We start from the raw sequence: 18,910 nt of genomic DNA on the forward strand, positions 1-18,910 counted from the left end.
TAGAGAGTAACGCCATCTATTGGCATTCTTGTTGAAATAAGATTAGGTACAGGCTTCGGAACGTCAAGTGGTTTAACTTGCGTGAAGTTAGGTACGAGTTGGCAGTTTTGTTGGTAACTGGTCAAGTAAGTTGGCCTACATTCATTTTGGTGGGAGCGATTAGGCTCCGCCGCTCCGCGGCATTCATTCGAAGATTCTCGATCGGACCGTGCTAGATATCGGACGTTAACCAACCTCGTGCCTAAACTCACTACGTTCCTGAAGGCTTATACCTGAAGGATTATTTTGAAAGCTTATAGATTCCAACATTATTTAATCATTTAGCTAAGTGTTTTATCCCGAGTGTTAATTTGATTTCTTATGAGTCATTAGAGGTTTACTATTGTAAAAATTAGAAAATAAGTGTTGTTTTGAAAAGATGTGTCCCGCCGAGTTTGTTGCCGGTCCCATATAGGGTTAAATCTTCTCGGGTCAAGAGGTGTACGGTTGGAACCGGAATAGCTTTGTTTGACGTTCATAATCGCATTGTAATATGCCTACCTACTTGAATCAAGAATTGAACGTTTCGTGATTTTTCTATTTTTTATTAAATCGATTTCCGTTGCTAGTGTGACGAGTTATTTTATCATTTAGTACGAAAGTATAGTAGGCACTAGGTTGATGAGTCCGTAGTATTATTTCATACACTGGTAGCAGTGGTAGCATACTATTTAGCTGTGTAGGCATACATCGATGTACTGCGCCCACTACCGCCACCGCTATAGGCCACCACACGCCCCCCAATTATCCCCGTCATATATATATATATATCTTTACTTGAAAAATAATTATAGTGTATAACTAGCCTTATGAACCGATTTTGCATGTACAACCAGCCTTAAAGTTTGTAGTCTATGATTGTTCATTATTTTAGTATGTGGGTATTTTTGCACTTTGTAATTTTTCCTCAGTCACCCGTTGACCACGAACGCTGTAAAGAGTTCGAAACGTCGGGATGTATTATAAATTCAATATACGCGATATAATCCGTTTTCATAGTTTTATTTCATGAGTAACTATCGCGGTAACCGAAGACAATATTGTGTGAAAATGTCTTTAACTTGTTTTTTGTTGCAGGTTGGTAACTGACGAAATATGAAACTTGTATAAAAACTGGCTGAATAGAAAAAGTCTAAACCCAGGTATGTTCTTTAAAAGTTATTGGAGCGTGCCGTCTGTTGGCATTATTGGCAGACGGTTTTTTTATGGTAACGGCGAACCTCGAACGAGATATGAAAGAGATGATTAATCGAATGTTTCAAAAACTTTACAATGCTGTAAAGTTTGCGTGCTAGAGTTAGACCAAGAAAAGTCTGCATCGATTTTGATAGCATACGCTGTACGCAGTGCAAGTGTTATTTATACGTCATAATTTCATAGAAAACTACCTTCAAAATGTTCGCACATTGTTTCGTGTGTATTGCAGGTTCTATTATGCAGGACACCACACACACGCAGTAGCGCTGCGACATGAGTAGGGTCATTCTCAAAAAATATATCTGCAGTGCAATTGCCGCGACCCATACAACATGTATGAAAAAAGTCGTGGCAATCAGACGCAACCGCAGACATATTCTCAGAGAATGACCCAGTAAACAAATACTTGTCAACAAAAGTTTAGTCTTATGAAAGAACATGGAATATTGTAGAATAAATTGAGAATAAAATGGCGTACAATCTCGATCTTCAAGTGGCCGAAGACCGTGTGGACGCCCTAGGTACCGCTGGAGAGACGAAGTGCAGAAAGACCTCAGCGAACTCGGCGCCGTCTACTGGACAGGCACGGCTTTGGACAGAGTAGCATGGCGGTCTTTGGTGTCGGAGGCCAAGATCCACTTCGGGTCATCGCGCCACAGCAGTAAGTAAGTAGGTAAGTACAATCTCGATGCAACTCAGTAATGACTAGTACAAGTAAAACTGCATCGATGTTTAGATTTGACCTCGCGATCTTTTAATAATCCGTCGATTGTTTATCTTGTATTTGCTGTATAAATTACTCTCAATGCTAATTTGTCACAGCCGACACGATGCGGGATTAAACGATAATCGAAATAAAAACAAATGGCCGCTTCCTCGAGTGTCAATGAAAACATGAAGGGCACTCCAATCGTGCGAACGTCGCCCCCTACTTGACACGTCCGGTGGCTAATAGAACAGCATTGACCAGCCTAGGGTCACACCACAGACACTGTCCTAGCAGTATTTTAACTAACACTTTACTGTATAATTTTTAAGAAAAAAAACCGACTTCAATGGAGGATGCCGCTGAAAGTTTACTTATTGTTGATGGTGCACTCTTAGATTCCAGACAATGAAATGAAATAGACAGCATATTTTGCGTAATTATCCTAATCCATCTTTTGACTAATTTTGCCTAATTGCCTAATTATTATAATATTGCCTAATAATGTAGAAAAGGAGGTAAAACCACCCACTTTTCTAGTAGCATTTCGTTTTTGTAAGGGTCGCAGTTCTAACCTAACCTACTTTTCTGATAGCATTTCGTTTCTGTAAGGGTCACAGTTCTAACCTAACCTAACCCACTTTTCTAGTAGCATTTCCAGGTCCGGGTCTGGGTCCGGATCCGAGTCCGGGTCCGTGTCCAGCTGTCCGGGTCCAAGTTTGGGTCAGAGTTCGGTCCGGGTCCGGATCCGAGTTGGGGTCCATGTCCAGATGGAATCGAGGGAACTCCTCAAATGTGAAAGGCATACATATAGTGATTTTTGTATTTTTATCAACAAATCCAGCATTTCCATTTTTAAAAGTGACATTTGATGAAGTGGAACTGCTGATGATGATCAGAATGGAACTCTTTAATGACGCATAGTTTACGTTTGTCGATTTGTCCTCTTCTTTATGTTTGTTAAGCAACTTAAGTTTTTAAGGCATATTTTTGTCAAGCTCGAGTTCTGATGATGAGACCCATGAGGAACCGAGGGAACTCCTCAAATGTGAAATGCATACGTATTGTGATTTTTGTATTTTCATCAACAAATCCAGCATTTACATTTAAAAAAGTGAAATTTGATTAAGTGGAACTGCTGATGATGATCAGAATGGAACTCTTCAATGACACATAGTTTACGTTTGTCGATTTGTCCTCTTCTTTATGTTTGTTAAGCAACTTAAGTTTTTAAGGCATATTTTTGTCAAGCTCGAGTTCTGATGATGAGACCCATGAGGAACCGAGGGAACTCCTCAAATGTGAAATGCATACGTATTGTGATTTTTGTATTTTCATCAACAAATCCAGCATTTACATTTAAAAAAGTGAAATTTGATTAAGTGGAACTGCTGATGATGATCAGAATGGAACTCTTCAATGACACATAGTTCACGTTTGGCGATTTGTTCTCTTCCTTATGAAGTCGGTTTTTTTTTTCTTAAAAATTATAGAAAATATTATTTACTATCGCCGCTGGCAGGGTCCGCTAGATCTCCGCTAGCTTCTAGTGTCTACTCTGTAGTAAATTTGCCGCACAAATATTATACTGGTGATAATATTTTCATTGAAGCACATGTAATGTTATTGAGGAAACCGAAACGCGTAGTTTAGCTGTGAGTGTTGACCCGCGCTAACGCGTCCGGAGACAAATAGCAATACGGACCTTAACATGATGATTCACGTAAATACATATGGACATAGCCGTAGCATGTGCCATTTCACTATAATGACGGTTACATACATTTGTGGAGCGTCATCACTCATAACGTTCTACCCGACAACATGTCATTTAAAAAAACGGCCAAGTGCGAGTCGGACTCGCGCACGAAGGTTTCCGTACCATTACGCAAAAAACGTTAAAAAAATCACGTTTGTTGTATGGGAGCCCCACTTAAATATTTATTTTATTCTGTTGTTAGTGTTTGTTATTATAGCGGCAACAGAAATACATCATCTGTGAAAATTTCAACTGTCTATCACGGTTCATGAGATACAGCCTGGTGACAGACGGACAGACGGACGGACAGCGATAGTAATAGGGTCCTGTTTTTACCCTTTGGGTACGGAACCCTAAAAATAGTCTTCAAATCACCCTCACGGTTTTGTTGGCAACATTTAAGCGTGGAGCCTGAAGCACAGGGCGGACACGCTATACATCAAAAATCACTTGCGTTTCTATGTGTTAACGGCACGTCTGTACACGCGGCATGCGTCATAGTGTGAGTAAGTTGCTTAAAAATAATACTGAGCGGCCGGCAAACGGCCGTCAATCTGCTGTCGCGGGGCGGTCATTCGAGTCGGGGCGGGGCGGTGCGTGGCCGTTCTGTATGATAATACTATTACTTATTCTGTGCCTGAAGGTACGCTTACTCAGGTGTTTTAAAATAAAAAAAAATATTTCTGCCGTATGATCGTTTGAGATTTTGAAAAACACTTCTCCGAAGTCCCCACGCCAAGGTTTTCCCAGCCTTATAGCACAGTAAGACATAACCGACGTCCTATTTCTATTGAAGAACGTCCTTTTGTATTGAATAAAAGCATCTCTATACAAGCGTGTAACCCGGACGTGCTTGCCATTGCGAACAGCATTTCTATTCACATACCATTTTACACTTGACCATGGCTTCTATAACTTGAACCCTATACTCCTAACAACTGTATGAAATCTAGAGTCAATACACTGGTTAGAATATAAGGTGGGTATTGTAAATAACAGTACAACCATAAATGGACGGTGACAGGTCTCCACTAATAAATTCCATTTCAAATCAGCCCCTTTCTTGAAAACCGCATTTGTTGAAATGGGACAGCTGCATTGGCTATTCCGTTTTAACGGGTTCCTAAAAACGGTGATGTCTAAGTTGGTTATACTTCTTCAATTAGGACATCACGTAACGCATTATTCTATTGTCAAAAGTTCGTCTCTGAGGGCCTACCGCGAACACCGAAGTTCGCAAATTGCGGGCATCTTTCTCTGTCACGCTAATTACGCCTTAATTGGAGTAAAAGAAAAAGATGCCCGCAATATGCGAACTTCGGTGTTCGCGGTAGGTCCTCTGATACGTATCACTGACAGTTATCCCTTCTCTTTAAACGCTATGTCAAACATTTTGCGCGGCAATACAATATTTGACGTTGTCAAACTGCGCGCCGTACAGTTGAGTCCCTCGCGGCACATTACACGTGGGGTCATTTTTAGGGTTCCGTACCCAAAGGGTTAAAACGGGACTCTATTAGTAAGACTCCTCTGTCTGTCTGTCCGTCTGTGTGTCTGTCACCAGGCTGTATCTCATGAACCGTGATAGCTAGACAGTTTAATATTTTCACATATTTATGTTGCCGCTATAACAAGAAATACTAAAAACAGAATAAAATAAATATTAAAGTGGAGTCGAGTCCGACTCGCGCACTAAGGGTTCCGTACCATTACGCAAAAACGGCAAAAAAATCACGTTTGTTGTATGGGAGTCTGTTGTTAACCGCCAATTTTGTGTATTTTATTTACATGTATCTCAAAATCTTCCGGCCGTCTGTTTAGCATTAAACTCTGTAAGGCCAATAGGCTGGCTTCATAGTATCATAAATGACCATATACGATACGACCCGTAGCCATTCCTCGATTAACACATAATTGTGAATAAAAGGTCAAGCTACTGACGATAGACAAACAATAAATAACGTACCAATGATACGATCGTAGTTTACGATGAAGGCAAATAGTAAGTAAATAATCGTAAACATTGGCTTTGGATATTGTCAGTTTACTATTGGGACTATTCATAATGTGTTGTTTACATTACATAAATCCCACTGCAGAATAAGTTACAGTCCCCTAAAATGCATGCAGTTCCATATTAAAGCCTGACCAGGAATATATGATCACGCGCCATGTTGCGGAATTTCAGTGGAACTAATTTTTTCATACTATACTGAACTGTCACCCTATACATGAGAATAACAGCGCCCTCTTGACAATGATCATATATTTCTGGTCAGACTTTACCTCACCAAGGAGGAGTTTTAGCCAGGGTGTCTAATTCCAGCGGTTCCGCGACTGGCTCCCTGATACTTGGTTGCATAATATATCGCAGCCAGAACGTGTTTTTTAGATATTTTTTTTATAATATGTACTATCTATTGGGCCACTAGTTGCCTGAAATAAAGATATTTGATTTGATTTCATTAGAACTGTTGATTTTCTTCCGAATCTAATTATTTCCTTCGTCGTATCCTCATGACTGAGGGTCGTGACGACTGTGTACAATCAAGGGCACGATCAATCCAAATGGGTCAGTATGGAGAAGTCAGAAACTATGAGAGATAGCGAAATGGCGTCGATTTTAGATTTAATAATAATGAAATTCAAACTATTTTTTAAACTCTCATACATAACCGGGAATCGAACCTGATCAATATTCTTTATGTAATCGCATCGCAAATGCAACATCGAGCCCTCTCAGTGGGAAGGTTTGGCAGCACAGCGTCCTGAGTGGCGCAGGCTGGTGCAGGACAAAGTCCGCGATTTCGAGGAGCAACGCTTAGTTGACCTCGACGCTAAACGCGACGAGCGGAAAGCACGCCAGCCTGCTTCCATTCATTACCATTATGTGGCTGGTGTTCTCACGTGCTCTCAATGTGCACGGGGGTTCGCCTCGAAGATCGGCAACGTCAGCCATATTCGGGCGCACGAGCGCCGTGCTAACTGTATCAGTTAGCTCCTAGTTACTAGTAAGATTAGTCTACAAATTATAAAGAATAAAACTAAATTCAAAAACATTCAATCTGTTTACAAACGATTAAAATGGAGATGGACAGGGCATATGTTAAGGGAAAGAACAGAAAAGTGGACAAGATTAATAACAGAATGGTACCCGCGGGACGGGAAAAGAAACGAAGGAGGACAATTCAAACGTTGGGAAGACGACATAAGGAAAATAGCTGGCCCAACATGGAGACGAACTGCAAAGGACAGAACAAAATGGAAAGATTTAGAGGAGGCCTATGTCGAAGGACAAGCTGTAAAAAGGAGGAGACGGAAACCGGTTGCCGATTCACTTAGTTAAGAAATATAGATATATATATAGTGTAGTATTAAAGAAATATAGTGTAAAGGTACCCACTTAGAACATATTATTATTGTGTTAAACAGCAATAAAGGCTTATTTTATTTTATTTTTATTTATTTTATTTATTTTACTAGGAGTCGAAGTGGTCGCCATGGTCGAAATCGGCCGGAAGGATCATCATCATCATCATGTAATCGCATGTAATATTTGTTTGTATAATTGACCCTGAAAGTATAAGGACCAAATTTTGCTATGAAAATTGACCATTATTTTTTTAATGTTAAAATAATTAATACATAATATTTATAATTCTATTAAAAAATAATTAAATATATATGCATTCCCAAAGTTTTAAAAATATGTGTACGCTCTTACACTTGTCTGGATCGATATTTTTGCCTTCGACTGTACACTCTTTACCAGTGCTCTCCATGCCGCTCTGTCTTGGGCCCGGTGTATGCTAGCCTGCGATGTGGTTTTAATTAATTTTATAACGAAAAATAATTACAGGTGCAATAAAAAACATTATGTTGTTTATTTAGTTTACAACTAAATAATGGAGGAACATACATAAATAAAGAGCAAAATAACACGAGTATGAGCATAGTGTTTGCAAATTGTAATTTTATTCCTACCTATATTCTTACCAATGCCAAGCTCCCTATTTCTTTATAAAATTACCCACCCCTCCTGGCACCAAAAGTGTTAAGTGCCTACTTTAGCCAAAATTCTGATATTAAATACCCAAAATTACCAGACCTTGCCAAATTCGCATTAAACTCCGAACTGTCAAGATAACACCGTCCGAAGACAATTACAAAGTTGTCGCATTATAAGTATTCCATCTTAGTCAATTCGAAAAGTTCGCTCTATGTAAACTTTCAAACCGGGCACTTAAAGTCTTACTTCAATAAAGTTCTATCGTACTATGAGCTTTTTAGAGATATAAGACTTTTTTAAAGTAAGATTAAAAGTCTATAAAAGGGATAGCGATTGTAACGAAAGTTACGAATCTATTTTAAATTGCCATTAAATTGTTAATCTGATTAAAACCCTACGGTCCTTTATATAAAGAAGGCTATTGTGTGGCATGAGAATGTTAAGGATCAACTACGTAGTCTGAATGGTACGGGTCTCTATTGGTGATTTTCCATACTATTGAATTACATAGTAAATTAGTAATCAAGTCATTTGAAGGTTAGTGCTATCAGGCATGTATTACGGACGTCCAGGCAATTTGACTGTTAAAATCTAGATTAGTTAGTCTAGCTCGGCCAATCATACTTAGCAGTGTGATACAGCAGTAAAGTATATCAGTATAGAGTTAGACCAAGGTAAGTCTGCAACGATTTTGTTAGCATTATACGTAGTGCAAGTGTTATTTATATGTCATAATTTCATAGAAGTTTGACGTTTAAAATAACACTTGCACTGCGTCAAAATCGTTGCATACCTACTTATCTTGGTCTAACTCTATGTATCTGGTACTACTTTTCTTTGTTAAAAATTGATTTACAAACACTAGACCCTACTCATAGTGTTGTGTTCCTGCCGGTAAGTAAGGTTGCAAGAGCTCAACGAGGGAGAGGAGTGTTAGGGTCGGCAACGCGCGTGTAATATCTCCGGTGTTGCAGGCGTCCATAGGCTACGGTAACTGCTTACCATCAGGCGGGCCGTATGCTTGATTGCCACCGACGTGGTATTAAAAAAAAAGAATAGAGCAAGTACAAGTTTTGTATGCTAAATCTGCTCGCTTTAATTTCTATATAATAACTATACATTGCCATTTCTAGCAACGAAAACTAGTACCAGAGTACCAGACAAAGATATACGTATCTTACTTGAATGTTCATGTCAAATTTCATGTTATTTCGAAATTCAGAATGTCGTTTTAAAATGAGAGCGTTACTTCGACTACGGTGGCGTTTAGGTTTGTGTGACTTTATGTTCGTGTGACTTTTAAATTAGGAATCTACTATAAACTAGGACCCGTAACAAAACGCGACTGCTACGCGCAAGGCGGCGCAAGCGCGTGCAGGCGTCCGTTCCATAGCGGCGGTGTGCGTCAATTACTATGGCAAAACCTCAAAATTGAGGCGGCCACAAGTACTTGTAGCGACGTGACGAAATCTCTGAGTGAGACGCGCCTGCCGTAACCCAAGTAGGCTATTAGTCACATAAAACACTACTCGTACGCCCATCACCTGGAGAAGCAGGGATAATTTTCGATTTGCACACTTTCTCCGGGAAGCGATGTGCGATGCCACTCGTGATTCGTTCTGCTCACCGTTACACACGTGTGATAGACAAAGAAAATAGGAAAGTGTTAACATCATGCTATTAGCTTCCCGCGACTTCTTCTGCTCAGAATTATGATTTCTGTGATAAAAATTATCTACACACAGGACACACAACAGGACTGTACAGAATGTACAGGACTTAAACTTGATATGGAGATTTTAAAATCCATATAAAATTTAATCTAAATCGGTTCAGCGGCTTAAACGTGAAGGTTGTGAAGAAGCAACAGACAGATAGACCGACCGGCAGACGGACCGGGTCACTTTTGCATGTACATATAATATTGTAGGGATGTGCTTGTTTTCATTTTTCGCTTGGGTATTCTAGTTTTTGGGTATCCTAATTTCATAACGTTCATAGCTTAATTCCAGTCATTTTCATCATCCAGTGAATTTATGGCGACTAGCGACTGTAACAAAAAACAACAATACGTGTTGATTGTTTAACTTTAAGCTCGTCACAGACAGAGCGATAATATATCTGCCGATATCGGCAGATACCGACTCGCGAACGCGAAGCGAAGCGGCGCGGCGGGTGGGTCCACGGCGTTCGCGTTCGCAACGAGATCGGCAACGTACTACGTAGGAGGTATCAAAGGATTAATGCGCCCCGCGCCGCATCGCGTTCGCGTGTTGTTCGCCTACGTAGTACGCTGCGTAAGCACCCCACACGCAATGATATACCAAAATATATATCGCTCTCTGTCTAGCACCTGCATTGTGAGAGAGACGAAATATACCGACCGTTACATTGCAAGGCATCTTAAGCCATCTGCAGATGCCTTGCGATAAAATATCGGCAGATACCAAAACATATATTACAGCTTCGTGTGTGGGCTCTGTCAAATAGTACGTAAAAGATATCGGCAGATGCCGTATCTGTCGGTGTCTGCCGATATATTATCGCTCCGTCTGTGATGAACAATCCAGCACTGGATTGGCAATCTACACTATTCCAGTGGCGCTGGATTGGGCGAGCTTGAATCAAAAAGTAGACCGTCAGTCCAGTCATTGGACTGGAATGTTTACTGGAATAAGTATATTCCAGTGCCGATTCACATTATTCTACTGGCATTTTAATGCTGATTCGATCACTGAATGCTAGAATAGATGTGAACGGGGCTTTAGGGTTTATTCAGAAATCATGTAATGTGATCATATTTTGCCTACTTTTTGAAGAATGGATACAATAATTTCACTTACAGACCCGTAGTTACAGATACCTCGTATATATAAGTCCCGTATGAAGAAGCAATACACCATTACAACTTTACTCTCAGCTCTAACAGTAGTTATAAAGCGATAAATTGTAGTTTAGAAAGTGACGAGATATTCCTGCAATTATAAAAGGTAGTTATGGCCACAGAGAATTTTATCGGATGAAAATCAATATTTTATGTCAGTTCGATCGTTTGGTGCTGGTCCCACGATCAGAAAGTGATAACGTATGAAATAAAATGTTAAAAGCAATTTTTAAGTAAGTGCTCATCATTGGCGGCGCGTCAGTAAAGGGGCCCACCCATTACCAGTCCGCCGGACAATATCGCCGTGTCAGTCGTTCGAAAGATCAAATTTTTGTTCTATCTGACAGGCTGATATCGTCCGGCGGACTGGTAATGGGGGGAAGCCAGGGGATAATTTGGCTTTTCATTTGCTTCATGAGCCGTAAAAGCACTTAAATGGCTGAAATTGGGCAAATCGGTGTGTATAGATTTGTTACTGGTACACAACCACAGCATTCGGATTTGTGCTGTTTCCAAATAAATTATTTATTCTGTTAGTTAAATTATCTTTAATACTTACACAAATTTATTCATTTTAATGATTTACATATTGATTTTCTATCGCTGGCGCCAAATGTCTATGAAAATAACAACGGATTTAAATAAATTATCGTGCAGTAGAAGGCCTATTCGAATCTTACAAATTGATCTCATTTTAACATTTCCTGTAGTGCAACGATCTTTCAGGAGCCTGATTCAGATTTAATAACTTGTTAAAAATTTGATCTTATTTTGATACGATCTTGCAGATCGCTCACGCTGATTGGTAAGTACATTCAAAATGAAGTGAAAGCGCCAATCACCAATCAATCACATATATTCCCCATACAACCGCAGGGCTAAGTCGGTTAATTATAATGAGATAGGTGTGATAGGATACGGATACGATTGCTTGCACAACCGAAAGGATAACAAATGTAACTGTGAACCGCTAGAATACGTAAACACTTATAGGTATCTAGGTATGCATATTGATCATAATTTCAACTGGAAAACACACATAAATGTGCAATAATGAGCAAAATGTACTACTTACATAACTTAATTAGCAAAAAAACTATGCTTGTAGTGTATTACGCACTAGCGGACTCAGTGATAGGTTATGGACTTAATGTATATGGCAGAACCTTCCAAACGTATATCGATGAAATTAAAAAGCTCCAGATAAGGTCACTGAAATACTTATTGGACAGCAAAACTAAAAATAAGTTGAAAGGCGAATACGAAAAACTTTATAAAATGTATAAAATATTACCTGTGACTCAAAGAGTGCAATATTTGATAGCCATAGATAATTACTGTAATAATAAATTTAAAGTCTCTAAACAAAGCAGATATAGAACAAAAAATATTAGAATAAAGAAATATGTACAACATTTTGTCAAAAATTATTATGGTAGGAGAGAGAACAGATAAATTTTTGGTCCCAAAAATATATAATGAAATAGATTGGTTAAGAGGAGAAAATAAATATAGCATATTGGAAGTAAAGAACAAATAAAAAAAAACACTCATAGATAACTTACCTTGACCTTAGCAACCGTGTATTATTATTTAAATTATATTTGTTATTTTAGCTTTAGGTAGAAAAAAATATTTGTAAAAGGATACTTTATTATACAGGTATATTTTTTCTAAGACTAACTTTAATGTTAAACTTAGGGTAAGCATAGTAAGATAGCAACTTAAGTAGGTGCATAAAATTGTAAAATAGAGCGCTTTCTCGCCAACAAACTGCATACGCAGTTTGGCGAGTAATTTTGAAATTTATTATGTATAATATATGCCTTTGAAAAAAAAAAAAAAAAACTCAAAATTCTCTTGTGTGGGCTCTTATGTCAATTTGTATTAAGGTGCAGTAATTTCGTGCTCTTCTCTCACTCTCACTGAGCTTAAGCGTGAGCGAGATGGAAGTGCGTGCCCGGGAGCTCGGATATCATGTTTTTTAATTTTATTTTTTTGTGTGTTTTAAAAATAAAAAAGTAATAGCTGAGTTCCCTCAAGTATAATATTGCTCATTATTAGAAATAATTTTTATGTTTAGATTTTGTGCAAAATTTATTAGAAATTTTCAAAGGGCATTTTAGACCTAATGTTCGTGATTTTTTCTATCGAACGAAAGTAAAAACTCAGCATTCGAATCGCTGATGTCCCTAAAGAAAGGCCTCAAGATTGCTAATTAAATTTATGGCAGTCGTACTGTGATCCAAAAAAGCGCTACGACTTTTTAAAAATCCGTTTTCAAAACCTACTCCACCTTAAGTAATATAATCATAACTCATCAAACTAATCTTAATTTATCTATCTCACAGATCATCTCTGTCAGTCAGAATAATCCATACAAATCGACCTTATCTTTCACAGATTATGAATATTATGATATTCGACCAAGGGCATCTCAACGTGCTAATGTAATGTTATGATAATCATATATACAGTCGCTATCAGATATATCGGAGCGGCCGAGGTGCTCACAAATATCTGAACACGCCTCTATTGTCAAGGCGCTAGAGTGCGTGTTCAGATATTTTTGAGCACCTCGACCGCTCCGATATCTGATAGCGACTGTACTTAAATACATGGTGTTAAAAGCTATTTTCGTTTGAATTTCGTGTGTGTAATTATCAAATATTAACACTTTTGTGGTTGCGTGATTGTAGTATGAATAGTAATTTAACTAATTTACATGCATTTGTTACTTTTAGAGGTTGATTAATTTAAAGACCTTTGAAGATTCATTTATAATTACATTAATGAAAATCGTACTTTTTTTGTCTACTTGCTATGTTTGCTTTGGTACTTGCTATGTTTTCATGCTATAACTAGTCAAATTGAGTATAAATATGCATTAATTTGTATAAAATATTTAAAAAGTTGTGTTTTTTCTAAAAAAAGTTAAATCAAAATATTTATATTTTAAGTGATATATGTTGACGCTCTTGGACTTATTATGATTATTAGGTACTTATATTTATTATGAAGCCCCATAGAGCACCTCACCTTGTATTCATATGGCGTTATTCCTAATCGTTTGTCAAATCTAACAAACAGTTGATAATCTTTTATTCCTATCCGTCATTTTGAAATTTCTGTTTGTTACAAAGAGACAACATTTAACAGAGGTTTGTAAGTTGTATGAACAAAGGGGATAGTCATTTAATGTCTTTAAACTTGGGACTTGTGATGTTTTTATACAAAAGGTACCGTGTAGTTTGTCGATAAAGCCGATTTCTAATGTAACAATAAAGGCAACATTGCCTTTTTGACTATCAAATGTTCACAAAACTGCACTGTTGTATTACATACGCACTTTAGCAGGCGACGCAACAGAAAACTTTGTCACCAAAATTAATTTTATTTAGCTTAGTTTTTAAGATTTTTATTATTCTTATTCGAAATTAAACTATCGTGACTCACTATTATTTTTAGTCGCTTTTGGCGACATGTTTCGGATTCTTCGGGACTAAAAATAATAGTAAGTGAAACCGTATTGATCTAAATATTATTCTTATTGTATGTATGTTAGTTTGTAAGGTATGTATGTGGGCCTTAGTTGCCTGAAAATAAATGAAATTTAATTTATAAATGGAATTAATTAATAAAGTGGGCATGCACTTTTGCAGCTCACTGTACTTACCCTTTTCCTTGAATACAGGACATGTTAAAGTGAAAGAGCACAAATAGATCATTTATTACGACCGGGCGCGGGTCAACCCATTAAGAACCTTAAGGGCAGGTAATTAAGTTATTAATCACTTGCCCCCTGACCACCTATTGGGATTTTCTCTCTAATGGGTTCCCGTGTTTGATAATTAATTTATAGGAAATTGTTCGTGTGAAGTAGGTTTAATTAATTTGTAGAAAATGATGCAGTACAAGGTGCGTAACCTGTATAGCATAAGTTAGTAAAACTGAAATAATTTAGATATTGCTCTTGTTTAAAAACAGATCGCATCTTAGATAAAAAATAAGGCGTATATGGGTAAATTCGGAAAGTGGATAATTCCGAAAATCATTTGAAAACCACTCATATTACGTTATAATAATTCGTAATTATGCACCACTTTTTTACTGTTTTTTTCCTTTCGGATATTACCCGAATACATTCTAAGTCTAATCCATACTATCCATACTATAATATTATAAATGCGAAAGTCTGTCTGTCTGTCTGTGTGTTGCCTCTTCACGCTTAAACCGCTGAATCGATTTAGATGAAATTTGGCATAGAGATAGGTTGAGTCCCTGAGAAGGACATAGGATAGTTTTTATCCCGAAAATCATCCCTTAAGAAAGTAAAAAGCGGGGTGGAATTGAGATAATTAATGAAGTGTCTGCTAATTTGTGTGCAAAATATGCTCAAATTGAATAATTGCTATGAAAATTTTTCCAGACGCTATGCTTGCTTTAGCTGCTGTTAGTAAGTCCGCGCTGACGAAGTCGCGGGCTTTTGCCTAGTAATAAATATTCGCAAGGTTTTCATAAGACGACTGGAAATTTGTTATTTCCAGCAGTTACCAGTGGTAAAAGCTGGGATTTCTTTCTATTCTGTTATAATTGGGAAGGTTCTCAGAAGTTACCACTTATAAAATATGAGCCACCAAAACCAAAACCACTAAAAGCATTTTAATGTTTAGGTAGGATGTTACGAACAATAAGAGGAAGTCGTCTTTGATCTCCAAAACCTCTCGTAAAGTTAATAATTTTCCCTCAATTCCCCACTTAGATTTAATAATACGACATTTTGATTATATTACATTGTCCTCATATTTATAAACTAAACATTCCTATCTACTGCGAGTTAAAAATGAATGAGTCACCGTTTCACCTGAACAAATAATCGTATAACTAGTCTAGTCTAGGGCCACTAGATACACGACGTGTTTATATAGACCAAATGTTTCTGTATAAACTCTTAAATGGCCTTACTGATTCTTCCACTCTTCTTGAAAAAATTGTCTTTAAATTGCCTCGTATTCCCACGCGCCACCCCCAAACATTCCATATCGATTTTTGTAGATCTAATTTCGCCAAAAATACTTTTTTTAGACGAGCCTGTCATGATTACAATGTTAATTTCATAAATCTAGATATCTTCTCATTGTCTTTCGGTAAATATAGTAGTGGTCTGCGGAGCTTACTTTTTCCATAGCAGTCTTTGCTTTAAAAAAAAAAAAAAAAATGTAATTGTTCTATAGTCTTATGTAACGTATGTATGTTTGTAAGCATGTTTGATACTTAGGTACTTTATTAGTTGTGTATCCAATTGTTACTTCTGTGTATCTTCCTATTTATAGGCAGTGCCGAACAAGCCCTGTTTCTACTTGTTATCAATATCAGTATGTTATAATTAATGGAACTATAGGTCTTATTGTATATCTGCAAGTTTAAACTTATCTGTATGTGACTGTTTGTTTCCTAAATAAAAAAAAAAAAAAAAAAAAAAAAAACAAATAACGCTCAAACGAAAATTAACCTTAAGGGGTCCACTGACTATCAGTTCGCCGGACGATATGGGCCTGTCAGTGAGAACAAAAATTTGACATTTCCGAACAACTGACAGGCCGATATCGTCCGGCGGACTGATAATCAGTGGGCCCCTTTATAAGATTATCATAAAGATTAATACGTAACACCTCACATTTGTACGCAAATCGGAAGCGGCCCACGTGCTTCGATCAATATCGATATCGATGACAATCTGATATCGATAATCTCTAATAAAAACAATGAGATACCGCTTAATACCGGCTTGGGGCTCGTCAGGCGACTTTGAACTCTACTACCATGTAGGACAGTTCATGGATGAAGATACGAGTACGAGGAAAGAATGCAAGCAATGACTATGGTAATTCCAATCGCTGAGATGCACGGGCAAGGCAAAGAAATTGGACCACTATATTTGTGATCACTTTGCATAAGATCACATACATATTATACTATTTAGTAGAACCTCGATAGCACGTAACTCGAGAGAAACGAAAAAATACTCGTGGTTTTGTATTTTGGAGTGTTGGCTTTTGGCTTACAACTAAACTATACCTCGTTTAGCATTAGAAAAAAGGTAAACAATCTTGATGAGTCTTTTTATCAACAAAAGCTATACGCGGTACAGGAAAGGACTAACCGTTTATTTCGAAAAAGTATTCCGCCGATTTAGGTTGCACTGATTACCAGTCCGCCGGACGTTATCGGCCTGTCAGTTGTTCGGAACTGTCAAAATTTTGTTCTAACATGTGTATTATCGCTCCGTCTGTGACGGGTAGGGACTGCTCCCGGTAATGAGTTTGTATGGCGAGATCCGGGAATCCCCTTTTTCGGCACTGTATTTATATAGAAAACCAGTAACGGGACCATTCCCTAGTAACGGGCTTAATTGTTACTGATCTGGAGGTCTACTCAAACTGGTTACTTTTAGAACTCGACTCGCTAACACCCGCCTAACAATTGAGAATACATGTCCATAATTCTGATTACCTACTGAATATTATCGATCCTTACTCGTCATTTTCAAGTGTCACGGATTGAGGAATTCAATGGATGCATGATGTGTCTCACGTAAGCAAATTGTTTAAAACATCAAACATTTATTCAGCAAATAGGCCACAGGGGCACTTTTACATGTCAATTTTTACAAACAATAAAATTAACCCAAAATTACAAAAAAACAATTACATAAATATAAATGTTAAATTACACAAGAAAAAAAACTAATAAAAACTATACAAATAACAGAAGTACTAAAATTGTTTAGAGATGTAAAAGTCTCCAGGTGTCAGAGATAAAATGTATATAATAATAAAAAATATCATCAAATTATCCAGAGATGTAAAGGGTCTCCGAGACTTGAATTGTTTTATATTTAATAAAAAGACAAAATATTAAATCAGACAAACAACCAAGAACCGAATGAAGTGCCTCACGTTAATGCCACTCAAAAGTAAAGTTACATAGGTAAAATGAAGGCCGTGTAAACTTAAACAGACCGGTCTCCACAAACAGCACCCGTTCACGAGTATGACGCGTATCTCAGCCATCGTCTCCCTCAACCTTCATTCGGGAAAGTGGCGACCCGATCAACGACGCCACCGTAAGCAAAGACTTTTAAGCGAGCATGACATGTTCAAGTTGCCGGGCTGTATTAATATATGTTTGCAGGCTGGAGTGCTGGTGAGGTTTCAATATAAAAAGTTTTTACTTATAGGTTCTCCAGCAATTGTGTGGCGTTTACACAAAATGATGTAGATACCAATTGTCAAACTGTTAACCCAGTGTCAAATTGTACTGGTAAACATGGTAACTCCATGTTTAACCGGTTAACCCCGGGTTAGTGAGATGGTGCAATTGGCCCTAAGAAAAAAAAATTTTGCTAAAATTAATACGCTGATGAAATCGATTTTTTTACCGTTTGAGGTTTTACACACATAATAAACCGATAGATATAAAAAAGTTGTATGTTTTCAACACAAATTATTTTATTTCCAGCAGCGGACCACCTACTATATCTTTTTAAATATCATAGCCTATGTATGCTAGCAATTTTAGATGTCACATTCGCATGCATGAAGTAGTTTACCATTTATTTTATAGGTTAATAAAAAGTTTAGAAATCTATGATTTTACGAAATACAATAATATCATGACATTTTCTATTCGATAAATGTTACTTTGAAACTAAGTTTTATCCTAATATAAAGACGGTACGCGATAAAATCTGGTCACGCATGATATGGTATATCTTTTAAATCAATGGTCATTTTCAAGCAGAACTTCTTTTATATTTTGCGGATATAAAACTACACAATAAAAAAAAAACATAATATAATGTTAGTTTGACTGTGACTTTTACTTGCATATAGTACATGTATCATCTGTGTAATAATACAATTTTAAACTTACAATGTAAAATTAATTTTCAAAGCCATAAAATTATGCGAATAAAATACTTACTTAATAACTATCGATTATCCATCATAATCGATTTATCTTTATTGTCCCTGCCTAGGTGTGGCTGACATTACCGTCCATAGTTTGTCTTGTTGCCGTTGGTGAAATAAATGAAACTGTTGAGGCGTCATGTACTAGCTATGCCTGGGGCTCCGCTCGCGTGGTATTCTGTAGAGTATGTATAATTTTGCCTCCATCCACCTATGTTTGATTTAAGAAAAATAAAATTTCTACTTAATATTTAAGTACAGTCGCTTACAGATTTATCGCAGCGGCCAAGGTGGTCACAAATATCTGAACAAAGCCTCTATCAAGTAGACTTTTAAAGTGTAG

The 18,910-nt window shown here is 37.3% G+C and overlaps 1 protein-coding gene across 1 annotated transcript in view; it reads left to right on the forward strand.

The window, feature by feature from the left end:
- LOC134744385 (caskin-2) overlaps positions 1-18,910 on the forward strand; it is a 394,551-nt gene that overhangs the window by 75,049 nt on the left and 300,592 nt on the right. The gene's annotated exons all lie outside the window — the stretch shown is intronic.

The sequence above is a fragment of the Cydia strobilella genome, chromosome 9, assembly GCF_947568885.1.
Source record: "Cydia strobilella chromosome 9, ilCydStro3.1, whole genome shotgun sequence".
Taxonomy (NCBI): Eukaryota; Metazoa; Arthropoda; class Insecta; order Lepidoptera; family Tortricidae; genus Cydia; species Cydia strobilella.